The sequence below is a fragment of the Neomonachus schauinslandi genome, chromosome 2 (genome assembly GCF_002201575.2).
Source record: "Neomonachus schauinslandi chromosome 2, ASM220157v2, whole genome shotgun sequence".
Taxonomy (NCBI): domain Eukaryota; kingdom Metazoa; phylum Chordata; class Mammalia; order Carnivora; family Phocidae; genus Neomonachus; species Neomonachus schauinslandi.
This window is the reverse complement of record NC_058404.1, coordinates 182,879,063-182,896,413: the sequence shown is the minus strand read 5'-3', so window position 1 is coordinate 182,896,413 and position 17,351 is coordinate 182,879,063.

Here is a 17,351-nt window from a genome sequence, read left to right as displayed (position 1 = left end):
ATAATGAACTTCACAGAGCAATGGATCAAAAGTGGAATTACTGAGCTCACCATTGTCTAATATAATTAGGCTGACACGCCGTTGAATCCAAATGCACGACTTCTCTCGCTCTCTCTCCTGTATGTTCACATTTATTTGAAGAACTTTTAATGGGCAGAATATTACAAGATTCCTGGGCCCCACATGGTTTCAGTTCTAATCCAAGTAATTTACTTTCTTCTAAAATTCTGATTTTCCTTTCTTTTTTTTTCCTTTTCTCTTCTTTTCCTTTTCTTTCCTTTTGTCTTCTTTCCTTTCTTTCTTTCTTTCTTCCTTCCTTCCTTGGCATCAGTATTTTGTACATTTCAAAGGAGAATTGCTTCCCTGAGTGTGCATGGAAATATAAGCATATAAATCACACACCAAATCTACTTAAAAGAAGGAATAATCCCACTGACATTTCCCACTGAACAATGCCTTCTTAGGAAAAATGCTACAGGTACTTTAGAAGACCAAAAGGCATCCAATCAAATGACTTTTTAAAATTCCACAAAATAATTTTTCTGCTTAAATAGCTTATTAAACATAGCAACAATTAGATAATAGATATTTCTTAATTAGTTCTAACTTTAGATCTCTCTTCTATCATGGCAGAAATCAGACTAGCTTTACAGGGATGTAAACATCCATTTGAAAACCCTAATAACAGAGTAGTCTCCTCTACTTTCTGTCTAGCACAAGGGCCAACTTTAAAGTGTGAAAATTAACTCATATCTTACCCAAGAAATCTGTCCACAAGATGTGACACCTAAAATGATACGGCAGAAACATAAGTCACCAAAGACAACAACTCATAAAATTACGGCTAACAATGGTAGACAGTTTTGTTGTTGCAATCCACCGCAAAAAAAGAAAGAGAAAAGGCATCTAATAAAGCCTCTATTAGTTGCTTTGTTAGTCACTAGTACATGTAGTGAATTTTCCAAAAGCTCTAACAAAAGAATTGACTTGGCCCATGTTGCAAAACCACAGGCAGAAGATTCTGTGCTACCAAGGACGTACACCAAGGTAGGGAGAAAGATTAGCAGAACAATTTTCCCCAAATCAGATTGTCTAGGTGCCCCTGAGCAGTCAAGTCAAAGCAACCACCCTCAAGGGGACTCTGAGTCTTAGCTAGTGGGATATAAAGAGCTACAGTTACTGGAGGAAGAAGGCCCAGTCAGGCAACTGATGATTAACATCACTAGTTCCATCCGTCAACAACAGATCCAAAGAATAAATGAAGAGGGAGCTAAGGGAGACCTTCCCTTTGTCATGTGAACAAATCTATTTGATGAGATGTGAAGAGAGTTCAGCAGCCACAAAACCGTAGACTTGCTGAACATTGGAGCTGGAAAAGTTGTAGAAGAGAAACTGCAGCTGAAGGTGATGAAATGACTTGCCCAAGGTCACAGAGGAACCACTACCCCCCTTCACCACTTGTGACTTGAATGGAAATAGTCTTTTTCTGACACGAAAAGAAAAGAAAAAACGAGTGAGTACACTATGTGTCAGCAAAAGCTATGCCACACGCAGCTAGATCATTGCCCAACAAAGGAAATGTGGATTCACAGAACTAGCTTCCTACTTCAAACACTATTTTTCCTGTAATTGGGTATGGCTGGGGGCAAACTCTGGTCAAACACCGCAAAGATAATGGGAAGCTCTGTGTTCTTAGATGCATCAACTATAGGCCCAGTTAAGACATCTCAACCATTCATCGATCCAGAGTCGCTTGAGGCAGACCCAACATGGGCTCAGCGTTTTGGAAAATACAGAGAAAGCATGACAGGATCTTTTCCCTCAAGAAAAATGTGGACGACTATAGGAGATCATCTGAGATCAAGTGCAAAGACTGAGTATTGACAAAATTCCCAACAGGAGTTCAGGAATGGGAGAAATCATAGGGTACTGGACAAATAGTCAAGGATGGCTTGATGGAGCTGATATCCGTGGGACCTTGAAGGCTGGGTGGGGTAGGGGAATAGGTTAGAGGAGGAGACAAGTTGGGGGTACCTAAAACAAAGCGGGAACAATGTTTCTGAGGTAGAAATTAATATGGCTCCAGAGAGCCTAGTGAAGAGACGCAACTAAGTGGCCTACAAGTTGGGTTTAAGGATAGAATGAAAAACAATCCATAGGGAAAGCACGATGAATGACTCACTAAATCATCTGGCTGAAGCAACACAAAACAAAGCACCAGAGTTTGGACCCATCTCCTTGTCTCACTGGTGTGTTAAGAAAAAAATCAAATCTGCAATGTCTAGATGTACATAAGCCAGAATCATCAAAAGGTTATATCCTTCATATCATGAGTAATATCTTGACCTCTGTACAAAATACAAAGTTGGTTTGAGCCATACGAGGGATCATTGACCCTTCACACCACCACTCCCCAAGAGGAAATTGACCAGATAGTCTTAGAAGCCATTTTTAGGCCCACAGGATACTGACTCAACAAAATAAGGTATTGCCAAAACTACTAAGGATCCGAATAGCTATCCAAATGCTTTTATATGCCTTTGAACATTCTTTCTCTTTGGCTTTAAAGGCGTTCTTAAATTTATCAACTCTTCCCAGTGGAAGGCCTGCCCATGGCCTTCCAATTATTACCTCCAATTTCTGGGGTGGGAAGGTAAACTGAGATGCAGAGGAATTATGGAGTCATCTAAATGGGAGAGTATTTCAATGTCAAAACATGGCACGCCCAGACGCCTGCTGTACACAAAGACTATTTATAAGTCTGATCTTACACTTGGATTTACAATGAAGTTTGAAGCAGAAAGAGCAAGATTCCAGATTCAAGAAAAATTACAGCTGGAAAAATAATTTTAAAATAAAAAAAACCAAGGAAGCCTTCCAAGAAGTTACTCCATCTGGGAATTTAAGGAAGATGGAGGTTTGGGTCCAAGAGGAAACTGCTTTGGGGACACAGAGGAATGGAAACTCTTGCCTTCAGCCTATTTTTGTAGCCCTCTCTTCAGGCATACACACATCTGAGGAGAGAGAAGACATTCCTCTTCACTGCTTCCAACAAGGCACATGCGAGCAGAGACCGCTGGTCGCACTGTGCACGAGCCACACGCAAAAGCTCCAGGCATGGAGAGGCTGTGTGTGGGGGAGAGATGAATTCGCCCCTGACCCTTGGCCCCAAACAAACATACACCCTCCTTGCCTATCTGCTTATGTCTCCACTGTATGCACAGCATGGAGCTCCAGGTCCCACAGGAGTTGTGTGTGTTGACGGTGGGAGTGGGCATTTGATGGGCAGAAATCCTCTTCCTCTGTGCTTCTTGCCTTGTCTTAAGTAGGAGAGAGCTTTGGATTCACGTTTAACAGCTGCTCAGTGTAGTTATTTGCTGTCTGGAGGCTGTAGAGTTTCACTGTGGTTTGGTAAACACGTGGGATCGATGCTGCCACCCCTTACTCACCTTCCTGTGGCAGACATCACGGATCAAGCAGAGCATTCTTCTGCTTTGAGCAAAGACTCAACTTCAGAATCCTTCTCAACCCGATAGTCCAGGCTGTCTTCACCAATTACAGTTGGCAAGTGGTTTGCAACTTATTTGCCAGCCCCAGGGTAAAGAGAAAGAAAGAGAAAAGGAAAGAAGGAAGAAAGAGGAGAGCAGCATTTAACTCAGCACCAACTACGTACCAAGTAGGGGCATATCAGGGAGGGTGGGAGTCGGCCGTGATGCAGAAGGGTATTCTATCATTGGCATTGCACAGTCATAATAAAAACCAGACTCCATCGGCTCTATGTTGTGCTTAAGTCCTCCACAGACAATGCACTGGTATTGTCTGCACTGTCACCGGACTGCTCCCACTGAACCCCTCTCCTCCTCGACCGAGAACTGCATTTCCACACAGCCCACGTCTGAGAACCTCCTGGTGAGGGAACAAGGAATTGGAGTAGGAAGGGCCAAGCTTTTATCCCTGCTCTACCTTTAGTTTTGAGCAAACTGCATTTCAGTGTCCTCATTTGTAAAATGAGGACAACAAAGCTCCCTTTCTCAGAGCGTTGTAACGGGGAGGTGAGTACTTATGCAACTGTGAAATGGCTCAGAGCCTGGCTTGTCAGAGGAATTACTTAGATGTCAGGTTTCTTTCTTAAGTTACCAACTAAACTGGACTGCCCTTACTGGAGTTTTAAGATTATTACAGTATTGATGGATGCAATTCATTATATACCCAATATGACTGTCAGATTTAGAAAAAAAAAAATAGAGGGTTCCTGGTTAAATTTGAATTTCAGATAAAAATATGAATATTTTCAGTATAAATATTTCCCAAATATTACAGGAGACATACTAATACTAAAAAATTATTCAGCTTTTAGAATCTGAAATTTAAATTTAACTTGCTGTCCAGTATTTTATCCGGCAATGCTAGCATCAAATCCGGAGGTGTGGAATGGATAAAGGAATGACTCTTTAGAGAAAAATTTGTCATGCTGAAAGGAATGTTTCTCAAAATGGATGATTTTGCAAGCTTTCAGCCACTACACACAGTAAGAAATACATTTTGTACTTCCATTCAATGCATACATATGTATGTGAATTAACAGAAATAAACATCTCACAAAACCTTTTCTGACAACAGTGCAGTCTGACAGTTTCTATCTTCTTCATTCTCCCATTTTTCATTTCTTTTTTTTTTTTTTAAATTCCTGGTCTAGCCTCTCCCTTAATTGATTTCCTGATGCCCTAATGCAGAGGTCAGCAAACTACAGCCCAAGGGCCAAATCTAACCAGCCAACTGTTCCGTGCATGGCCCGTGAGCTAAGAATGGTTATGTTATCAAATGGCTGAGAAAAATCTAAAGGAGAATTATATTTCATGACATGTGAAAATTTCATGAAATTAACATCTCAGTGTCCATAATAAAGTTTTATTGGCACCCAGCCACACTCATTCACATATGCATTGTTCATGAATGTTTTCACACTATAATGGCAGAGTTGAGTAGTAGTGAGTTGAGAGTTGCATATTAAGCATGACCCACAGAGCCTGAAATACTTACTATTTGTGCCTCTACTGAAAAAATTTGCCTACCCCTGTCCCAATGTCCTAATGTGTCTTCACCCATAGTTTGAAAAGCTCTGCTCTAAACGGTTTTGCTCTGAAAGCATCTATTTCTATTCGTCTGAGTGGGCAGCTTTTTCTAAGAATTTCAGGTCAACCTTATTCTTCTCAGTTCCTCATAAGACAAACCCAGATGAAGACTCTGGCCAGAAAATTTATTTTTGGCTGCCCTTAGAGTATGGGTTAGATTCAGTCAAGGCCCAGACTTAGCAAGAGTCACTTGAGGCATTGATGGCTCCCAGGGAAGGGAAGGATTATGAAGAACATGGAGAATAAAACATCAAGTTCTTGACCTTGAGCCATTGAGGCTCTTGACTCTTATTACAGAATTTAGAGCTTCCAGAGCAAAGGTTTGTGATTTGCAAGAGCTAGGTGTAACTGAATCTAAAGTGAATCTAAACTGAACTTAAACCCCAAGTAAGTGAGACATAAAATCCACTATACACAAGAGAACAGAAAGAGAAGTGAGGGTGGTTGCTCTGGCTAGAGAAAGAGGAGAGAGGGTAAGGGAGCCTACAGGCTGACAGATCCCTGAGGGGTTGTGTACCTTGCCTTCTCCCACACTTTATGACTTTCAGAGGCAGGGTAATAGATCCTCAAGATAGATTTAGGTGGCACCAGGACATGAAAGAATGTGTGCCTTGCTCTCTGAAAGCTACCTGGAGTTAGGAGGGACCCCACAGAAAAATATATGCAGCCAGCAAACTACCACCCAAGGGCAAAATTTGGCATGCTACCTAGTTTTATAAATAAAGTTACATTGGAACTGAGCCATGTCCATTTGTCCACAAATTGTCTTTGGCTGCTCGTGCTACAATGGCAGAGTTGAGGATTTGCCTAACATATTTCCTATCTGGCCCTTTACAGGACATAGTTTGCCAACTTCTGTCCCATATACTAGGAATAACAGCCTAGACAGGGCACCAGGGTGAAGCAGGCAGAAGGGGCCTGAGAGAGCCCTTGGATTTTCCCATGACCAAAAATCTGTAGGACAGCATCTTCCCTTGTTTGCACCCTCCCCCACTGGACACAAAATGGCTAAAAGAAGATCAGAAGAACTGAGCAGGGGTTGAAGTTGGGATGAAGAGGATACATCAGAGATGGAAGGCTCCCTAACAATTGAGACCTGGGCAGGACGTCAAATATGGCCATTGGGTGCCAGTACGAATAGATGCCAAGGGCTGAAGACCAGGCCTACGTCAGATTTAAGATGCCTGTGGACCAGACCACTACCATCCCTTCCTCACCCACCCCAGCATCCCATTTCCTACACTTAAACAATCCTAAACCTCCAGGATCTTAGCTGCAACCCCAGGAAGAAGGGAAGGGAATAAAATGTTGGATTAAATGACTGGAACCAGAAATGACTGCATAAACACCGAAGTGGGTGATTTTACTCTGGGATTCCCTCTATATTAAGTTTCCTGCCACTAGCAGAATGTGGGCTTAAACTAGAAATTAGGTTATAGAAAAAAGAAGAAAGTTACATTCCACGTACACAATAGGAAGAACAGGAAACTGACTTTGCCGCTACCGGAAACTGGAATTTCGTTCACAGCAATTCAGGAGACCACAGCAACTGAAGTCCCAATGGTTCATGACTCAGCGACTCCATACTGAATTCTGTTTCTGTCCACTCCTCCCTAGAGAAAAACAATTTAAACCAGTCAGAATCGCTCCTCTTCCCCCATTCTACCTTCTACTTCAGAGAGAAATCCTGGGCGAGCTTAAGTTCTCACCAGTAGGTGGCGCTAACACGGAGCGTGCCATACTCATTATGTGATGCTGAATTAGCCAGACACTAATTAGAGCTCCCTTCATTGACTCCTCAACTGCACACTCCCTCCGGTCTAATTGAACCTTGTTATTAAGTAGGCCCTGAGTGGTTTTACCTCTAGGCTAAATCTGCCTCTCCTGAGTGGTATAATGGAAAGAATTCCAGAGTTAGGAAACATGGGACATGGATTTGTGTTGTCCTACTAATTAGGTGAATTGGCCAAGTCAGTTAATCTCTCTGAGTCTTGGGATCTTCATCTTTAAAATCCATGTGTTGGAATTGTTGGATTTTTGTTTTCCAGGTTTAAAAAGCAATTCAATAACCACAATGAGATCACACTTTTCACCCATCAAATTAATAAATTTTGAGAAAAACTTAAGATTCCCAGAGAAAGGCACTTGGACATAGTGCTGTGGAGAATGCACACTGGTACAGACTTTCTGGGGGGCAATCTGGCAATATGAAGTCCAAGTCCTAAGAATGTAAATATCCTTTGCCCACCAACTCCTGATGTAGCAATTAATCTTAAAGAAATAAGTACAGACATGTGCAAAGACATAGCTAAAAACATATTCAACAAAGCAGAACATTTCAGTTTCTCTGGAGACTCAGTGTATCTTTGTTAACTAGTTTCTGAATCTTCCTGTAATTCTTAGAACTACATTACAATACTTGTATAAGGCAACAAAGCAAACCATTGTTTAATCATATAAAGAGAGAAACAAGTAGAGCCTAGGATTTCTTGAATATTTCTCGAATGACAGGCGCCATGCTAAATAGTTTTCTTAAATTCTGCCTTTAAATATTCTTACAATAACCCTATGCAAGAGGTCTTATTACTCTTATTTTACTGTGAGGTCAGGCAAGTGAACTTCTTGCCCAAAGTCACACAATGCTGGAACACAATGGAAGTGCATCTTCTGCTTTGTAAAGACCCAGTTGCCTGTGGGCTGGAAGAAAACTTTGCCTGTAGTGGAGGTAAGGGGAGGGACATTCAGTATGTGGACATTAATCCTGACTGAGAATTGGATCCAGGCTCTTCAGAAGCATTAAGTTAGAATCGTAATTTCAAAGCTTCGGCCAATTCTTTGTGCTGCTAACAATGGAAAGCCAAACTGGTCTGTGAGAGATAAGGCTTCCTAGTCGGGGAGAAAGCACTTAACTGGACTTTTAACTGTAGAAAAAAGGGAAATTCCATCCTGGAACAGGAAAGCCTCAAGTTCTGTGTATACCAAAGTCAAAGGTGGGGAGTTGTTCTGATGTTAATGGATTTGGGGCTCTCCTTGGTGGGATGGAGGGAAGAAGCTGTTGGGGTCCAGCACTGGGGGAGGAAAGAGATGGTCAAAGCGAAATTCTGTGCAGAGGTGAGCAAAGAGCAGGGTTGTACTCAGCAATATGTTGGAACCTGAAGATCAAGGAAGACCAGTAGGGACTGGATGCGATGCCATATGGCCCAGGGCTTTGGGGTGGGGTTAGGGCCAGCACTGAACTTACATTTCTTCTCTGTGCACTGAAATTCCTTCAGATTTTCACTCAAGCCAGAAAGCCTCACGTTAGCACTGCCGTAGGGGTGATGGAAGGCGCTGAGTCCATCTGGGCGGTCAGGAGCACCATTCAGATGGAGAATGACCACCAAAATTATGTTTACACTCTCCAAAGAGCCCTCAGTTTTATTTGCATATTTTAAAAGGATGACCCCGGAAGGTTGTAATGAGCTCAGGGACACATGAGTTGGATGTAGTGCTTGTGTTTCAGGGAATGAGACTCAGGCTGGTCTGCAGGGCAGCTGAAACCATGTAGTCAGATGCCTGTTAACAGGGCTCACCTGTTGTGGGGCCTCTGCCGGACCACGAGCACTTGGCTGCTGGCAGCAGGCTAGGTGATTACAGCATTAGATCATGCTTATAATGGGAAAAAGGCTTCTCTCCTCCGGCTGACTAATCAGCTTGCCATTTTTATTGCATGATCAGTATCAAGAGACAGCGATTCTGAACTCTGTCAGCATCCTGACAGAAAGAACAGTTATATTAGCAAAGAGAACAGGTGAAGGGATTAGCGATCTTGCTAAGAGGGTCAAGAGAGCTTGGTCCCCGGAGGCACAGTTAGAGGCTGCTGGCTCCCGTTAGAATGAGAACCGCTATTACAGAGCTCCCATCCGCCAGGTCCTCTACAGACACTCTGCATTTGCCTCTTGCTTATTTTAATGTCAAAAGTATGTCATGCTCATTGTCAGTTTGTATTGGTTCCCTAGGGCCCACAACAAATCACTACAAACTCGGTGGCTTAAAACTGCCGAAAATTATCCTCTCCCTCTTCCGGAGGTCAGAAGTTCAAAATCTAGGTGTTGGCAGGGCTGTGCTCCCTCTGGAGCCTCTGGGAGGGGGGATTCTTCCTTACATCTTCCAGCTCCTGGAGATTCCAAGGAAATCGTTGGCATTCCTTCACTTGTAACTACATTATTCCAGTCGCTGTCTCCATCTTGCATGACCTTCTGCTCTTTTCCCTCTGTGTCCTCATATAAGGACACTTGTCATTGTCCTTGGGGCCCCTGCACAATCCAGGATGATCTCGTCTCAAGATCCTTCACTTAATTACATCTGCAATGACCCTTTTCCAAATAAGGTCACATTCAAAGGTACCAGGGATTAGGATGCAGACATATCTTTTGAGGGGCCACCACTCAACCCACTATAGTAACTAATGAATGAATTTAAAGGTGGGTAAAAGGAAAGGATAAAGTTTTGGAAAACCTTGTCAATGTATTTTTCCCTTTCGATAATCTCAGCTCTCATTCTGTAGCCCTTCCTCATTTTTTTCTCACCTCAGCAAATGTTGTGAAGCAGAAGAAAAAGAGGATAAAGGGTAAAAGGATAAAAAGACAGAAAGGGAAGAGAGAGCCCTCTCACTCCCAGGAGAGGTCAAGAAGGGGAGAGAGGAGGAGGAAGAGTTTCCATCTGGGTAACCCCCTTTCAGGTAGAAACCTAGGTGGGAGGAAGTGAGGGGAATCAGAAAACCCAGACCAAATGGGAACTCCAAGTGCAAGAAGCTTGCTGCTCACCCCTCAAGGTATAGCTCCAGAACACTGGAAATCCCTTGAACAGGGTGCTGCCCAGAGGGTGGTTTAAAGAAGGCTGATCATGGGACGCCTGGGTAACTGGGTCCGTTTAGTGTGCAATTCTGGGTTTCGGCTCAGGTCATGAGCTCGTGGGTCCTGAGATTGAGTTCCGCCTCTGGCTCTGTGCTCAGCAGGGAGTCCGCTTGAGATTCTCTCCCTCTGCCCTTCCCCCCACTCGAGGGCTTTTGCTCCCTCTTAAATAAATAAATAAATAAATAAATAAATAAACAAATAAATAAATAAATAAATAAAAATAAAGAAGGCTGATAGAAGGGTACACATGCACATATGGAGGAGCCCCCCTGGGTCCCATGGCCTGTTGTACTGGAGTTTCTGTGCAACTTCCAGGCAGGGACTGATAGACCAGGAGAAACCCAGAGACAAAGGGGACCGGAAGGCCTCCAGGTGCAGGGATCTCAATAAGGCGTGAAGACAGGGGCCCATGGACTTCTGCAGCAGGGCTCCCCAAATCAAGAAATGAGATTATTGAGCTATGCCCCAACAGGGATTTACGCCAGATGCCTACAGATGGAATAGGACCAGGAAAGATCACTTTCTGTCCCATCCCTCCTGGAGGGCAGCAGGGAGGAAGCCAGGGCAGATGGAGCTCCTGAGGGGAGAGGAAAAGAACAATAATGAGTTTAAACTCATTGTCAACATATGGCATCAGCTGGAAAGCAAAGCGGCATGAAAAAGCAGTGGGTAATAGAGATGACAGAAGTGGCTTTAGTGGGTTGTGTGGGATCAGGGAGTAGGACACAATGCCCACCATGGACACACTCTTTTCTCGAGTTTATCCCCTTCCCTTGAGGTAACAAACTTCACTGGTTGGCTGTGGAGCATCCCACCCCTTTGCGCATGCTCACATAATCATATGCACATACAGATAGATAGATATATGTTCATTTTTAATTTTTTTTAAGTTTACTTTTTTTAGTAATCTCTACACCCAACGTGGGGCTCGAACTCACCCCAGGATCAAGAGTCACATGCTGCCCCCACTGGGCCAGCCAGGTGCCCTAGATGCATTCATTTCTTTAAACAACGGGAGTAGATTATGCCCAGCTACTTTTCTTAGGTGACATGACATCATAGTGAACGTGTCTGTGTGTGTATAGTAAATGTGTACGTATGTATAGATGTGTGTACGTGCTTCTTTTAATCCCATAGCATGCAATATCCATGAATCTTACCCCACAACTTGCTATCACCACCACCTTCATTGTCACTTTCACCTTTTTTGGGGACCATCCTAAACAATGTTTCAATAGACACACTCGTTTTCTCATCTAATCCTCACGAGACCCCTCTGAGGTGAAGGTCTGTTCTGAGACTCATGGCGCAGTGACAGGCCTGGGCATGCCCTGATGGTCCACGCTCTTTCTTCTGTACCACAAATATCACATGCTCTTTCTTCTGCACCAGAAATATCACTCCCCAGGACTGTCCACAGTGTGTGGAAATCCCACCTTCAGGGATGTATATTAGTTTCCTAGGGTTGCTAACAAATTACCACAAACTGGGTGGCTTAAGAGAGTGCAAGTTTATCCTCTCCCAGTTCTGGAAGCCAGAAACCCAAACTCAAGGTGTCAGCAGGGCCACGCTCCTTCTGGAGGCTCTAGGAAAGGGTCTTTTCTTGTCTCCTCCCAGCTTCTGCTAGTTGCCGGCAACCCTCGGCCATCCTTGGCTTGTAGAAGCCTCACTCGGTCTCTGCCTCTATCATCACATCATGTTCTCCCGGTGTAGCTCTATGTCCAAACTTCCCTCTTTGGAGATGGACACCAGTCCTTGCATTAGGACCTGCACTAATCCAGTATGACCTCATCCTTAACTTGATTCCATCTGCAAAGACCCTTTTGCAAGGGTCACATACACAAGTTCCGGATGGACATGAATTTTGTCAACCCCGCACAAGGGGGATGTTCTTTTGAGTCCAGATGTGATTTCTTGAATACTCACATTCAAGTTCTAAAGTACAAATGGCTTGTTTGTCAAGAGCTAATATGTTCAGCACCACGTGAATGTGGATGACAGGGTGTGCACGTTGCTGGGACTGGAATGTTAACAGGCACCTTGAGATCAACCCAGACTCTTGACTCCCTCCCCACTGAGCTCACACCAGTCACCAATCACTGTGTTTGGGTCCCCTATCCTCACTGTCTCTTCTTCAAAGGTTGGGCCACTGAATTCCTCACCTGAGGAGCAGGAACACCCTCTGGGAGGAATTTCTTCACCTCTAGTCTCGCCCTCCTCTAATCCATCCTCTGACCTTCAATCCCAGTGATCTTTCTGAGTTAAAATTAAGATCATGAAAAGCCTGTTCACTGCCTTCAGGGCATAGTCCAAGCCTGTTGGCCAGCACACAGGCCCTTTGTGGCCAGCAGATTGCTTCCCAAGTAACCTCAGCTCTTACCCTACCCCCAGAACCTTGTGTTCCGTACTCCATGCCATTCCCAGAACCAACCTGCCCTCCCACACCTCCTTGGCTTTCTGTACTCTGCGACCTATCTAAAAACTCTTTCCCTCCCTCCTTCACATGGTGTAGTGAGTTGAATGATGAACACCAGAAAGAGATGTCCATGTGCTAACTTCCAGAATGTAAAATGTGACATATTTGGAAAAAGGGTCTTTGCAGCTATAATCAACTTAGAGTTCTCAAGACAAGATCATTCTGGATTACCTGGGAGGCCCTAAATCCAATGACATGAGTCCTTATAAGAGAAAGGCAGAGGCAGATTTGACACAGAGACACACAGAAGGGAAGCCCATGTGACGACAGAGGCAGAGAATGGATGATGCGGCCTCAAGCCAGAGAATGCCTGGAGCCCCCAGAACCTGGAAGAAGCAAGGAAGGATTCTCTCCTAGAGACTTCAGAGGGAATGTGGCCCTATCAACACCTTAATTTTGGCCTTCTCACCTCTAGAACCCCGAGGGAATAAATTCCTGTTCTTTTAAGCCACGCAGTTTGTGGTAATTTGTTACGGCAGCCCCAGGAAATGAATATTCATGGATTCTCCCCATGGATATGGAAGGCTCTGCCGGCTGCTGATATCACAAGGCCACCTAGCTGAGAGGGTGAGTAGGAACCACATCCAGCTTACACTCAGCCTGCCAAGCTGTGCGCTCAGCATGAAACTGCCTCTTGCCCGAAGGAGTGCTTTTCTCTTATTCACACAAAGGCACCTGATGGGCCAGCAGCAGCCCTAATTCCTGGCTGTTGTTCAAGGTTCTCTTCCTGGGTTGGTCCTCCAGGAAGCCTTCCCTGCCGCACACACCCTCCCTCAGACTAGTTTGGACACTTCACCTGCTCCAGCAGCACCTAATCGTACATGTATCCTGCTATAAAACAATTGTCTGTTCCCATTTCTGTCCCCTCCTCTGCACCTTGGAAGCAAGGACTATTCTTATCCTTCCCTTTCCCCTATACCTAGCACTTAATAGATGTTCAAAAGAGGCCTACTGAATGAATGAGCAGGAGCACACAATGGGGCTTTAGCAAGATTGAGGCAGTGAGAAGGAGCAATCAGCAGGGGCAGAGGTGGGATGCTATTCCCAAAGGGGGGCTGGATATGGGCAATTTTATGCACATCACAATTTTGCCTAAACTCGCCATCAAAGAAAACCAAAAAATAGACTTAAATAGAGAGCATCACCAAGACATTAATGTTTTACAGATGCCATATCTGATATTGTGTCTTTATCTTTTCCCTAATTGAGGCATCAGTGCCTAAGGATGTTTCCATTTGGGCCAAGCACGTGTTCCACACATCCAATGGGAGGCAGTTCACTGCATTCCATGCAGATACACATATGAGCTCATACAAGTCCCAGGGTGCTCATCTGGTCCAGATTTGAAGGAAACTATGTAGCTGGATGGAGAAAAACACATCATGTATCAACTTAATACCAAACAGATTTTATGACATACTGAAACTTCTTTTGATAATCAACTAATATATCAGAAGGGCTAATGAACCAAAAAAGTACCAGCTAATCATTGTATCTTTGAGGTCTGGACAATGTTTGTGTGGGTTGCAGGGATGACAGAAAGGCAAAAAGATGCAGGGAGCTTTAGGGAAATTTATCCAAAAGGACTCCTGAGAGGCAGTATGTCTGTTGTAGCAAGAGGTATATTTTGCCAATTTATGAGCATAAGCAATTTTTTTTTTTTTCTGGCGGAAAGTCAGATTGGACTTTTCCAGAGATAAAGAAGGACAATGGCTTGGTCATTCTCATCCCTGCTAGGCATGAGCACCACGGATGCTACTGAGGAAGGAGTCAATTCTTGGTTGTCTCCTTTGGGAATATCTCAACCCATTGTTGAAATTGGTGTGAATAGGCGCCCCCCCACACACTATCACTTCACATAAAATAAAAAATTGGGAACATGGGATTAAAATGATAAATTAGCTAAGAACTTTTGGCTGCTAGCGAAAATCACTTGTGGTTGGAATAAGAAACAAGGCAATTGTAAAGAAGGATATTGGCGAGATTAATCCAACTTAATGGAGAGTTAATGCATCTTGGGAAAGGTAAGGACTGAGACAGCTCAGGATCCTCAGCAGCAGGAGTTGCCATTCATGAGACAGCTTCAAGTTCTGAGTGAACAATTCTAGGAGGACTGAAACTGGTTGACCCAGTTTGGGATTGGATGGAATTAGAATGGATTACTCAACTAAGGGCAGGGGGAGGTGGTCCTTATGCAAAGTGATCTCTTACAAGCCAGCGAATGCTCCAATTGGGGCGGACCATAAATACCTACTAACAGGGAGCCTGGGTGGCTCAGTTGGTTAAGCGACTGCCTTCGGCTCAGGTCATGATCCTGGAGTCCCGGGATGGAGTCCCACATTGGGCTCCCTGCTCAGCAGGGAGTTTGCTTCTCCCTCTGACCCTCCTCCCTCTCATGCTCTCTGTCTCTCATTCTCTCTCTCGCAAATAAATAAAATCTTAAAAAAAAAAAAAACCTACTAACATGTTGGGAGGGTTTTAGGGCACATGGGGATTTAATACAAGGTTTTTCCTTGCTCACTTTCTTTAGTACAGGATTTCCAGCTTGGTGTCAGGGAGAATGTAGTCCTGTCCCCTGGGATGGGGGATGGCCTTTGGAAATCTGTAGAATTCTGTTGGACTGTCTCAATATCTGGGGAGGGATGGGAAGGAGAGGGGAGCACTACTGACCCTCAGAAGGCAGGGACCCAGGGAGCTCATCTTCTTGCAATAGCCCCACTGAGAAGCACTGCATTAAAGTAATTCCATTCCATTCCTGGCTGAATCTGTATGTAACTCGCTTCATTATGGTATAAGCAGAAAGGACATTACTGTTTGTATTTGCTTTTGTTTTGATTTAGGTTGCTATTTGGAGGTGTTTTTATTTTATCATATTATATTTTTTACATAACCAAACCATTTTGTTGGCATTATGTAAATAGACTTATCTTCTAAAATGTAAGAGAGGAGTGGAGGACATTTTTCAGAGGAAAACCATCCTTTCAGATGCCCTACTCACACCAGGAACTCCAGAAGAAGGTCCTCTCCATTTGATCTCCTACAGGAGATATTATAATGAGATTCTCAGTTATTAGCCAAGGCCACATGTCAAAGGCAGCAGAGCTTCAGTTCCTCATGCACATTAAGAAAAAGGAGGAATTTGAGACAAAAGACTAACATCGAGTCTTTTCCTATTACTGGAGAGGAGCAGTAATAGAGCCTTTGTAACAAAGGAATCACGTGATCCTTTTAAAAATAAGAGTGAATTCAGAAGTCAGGACTCTCTGTGCGGGAAGCTTCAGGGAAATGCAAGGAATTTTTTAAAAGGAAGAAGTTCTCAGAATAGGGCTGTAGGAAAATGTCTCCTGACAACTGGGGCAGCCATATTGGCGAGGGGCAAACGTGATTAACTTCATTTTATTTTCATACAGGAAACCATAGGGATAGCCAAGAAACAAGCTCACTATTTCTGGTTATTGGCTGGTTCTAGCTCTTAGGGGACACTCCCTTCCTCAGTCAGAGAGCTGTTTTTATGGCAAGGGACTCACATGCTTTTTCATTGCTACATTTTTCTTTGAATCATGGTTGGCAATTAGGCATTCAAATTGACTATATACCTTTGGGATTCTTCTGGGTATGAAAAGAATTCCCCCATCTGTTTTGCTCAGGATGTGGGCAGATGAAGAAGTAGTAACCACTGATAGATATTGCCTCTATTTGACTGGTGTTGGGAAAGAACCTTTGCAATCAGCCAAGGAGATATTCACCAGTGCTAAGAGGTGGAAAATAGAACTATATCTTTGGATCTCACCTACTTCTGCAACTGTCCCCAGGTCAGAGGGAGTTGGGGTGGGTGGGTGGAGAGTGGGGTGGGAAATCCCACCTTTCAAAGGTTAAAGACAGCCTGTGACTTAAACAGAGAATTAGGGAAATTGGTGGGAAAAAAAGGGAAGATTGTGCCATAAAGTGAAAAAAGAAAAAAGAAGGAATTCAAGTCAACAAATATTTATGAGGCATTAGGTGCTGTGCTAGATGAATCATCCTCATAATAACAATTGTAAGAGCGGGTCATGCTTGCTATCCTCTTTCCAAGTTCCAGGCACTGGTTTTTGTTTTTGCTTTTGTTTTTTATTGAAGTATAGTTAACATACAGTGTTATATTAGTTTCAGGTGTACAATGTAATGATTCAACAATTCTATACAGTACTCAGTGCTCATCATTTTAAGTGTACTCTTAATCCCCTCGCCCACCTCCCATCTGGCACTGCTTTAAGTATATTGTATGTATTAACTCATTTAATCTTCATAACAAACCTATAATATTTATGCCTGTTAATATGATCCCCACTTTAAGAATGCAGAAACAAGGCACCAAAAGGCTAAGTACCTTCCCAGAATTATCCAGGTAATAAATACTAGAGCTGGGATATACACTCAGTAAGTCTTCAGAGACTGGGCTATAAATCACTATATTATAGTGTCTCTCTTTTTTTTTTTAAAGATTTTATTTATTTGCGAGAGACAGAATGAGAGACAGAGAGCATGAGAGGGGGGAGGGTCAGAGGGAAAAGCAGACTCCCTGCTGAGCAGGGAGCCCGATGTGGGACTCAATCCCGGGACTCCAGGATCATGACCTGAGCCGAAGGCAGTCACTTAACCAACTGAGCCACCCAGCCGCCCTATTATAGTGTCTCTTAAGACATGATTTCTTTTCTCAAGAAGGTTACAGGGAGATAGAGTCATCAACAGGTAATGCCAGTATTATTTGAACAGAAGATGATGGGTAGATGTGGGGTGTTTGGGATGCCCATAGTCCAGTCCTGGGGACAGAGGTGGCTTCTACCAGAATCTTGAGGAGTGGATAGGAAT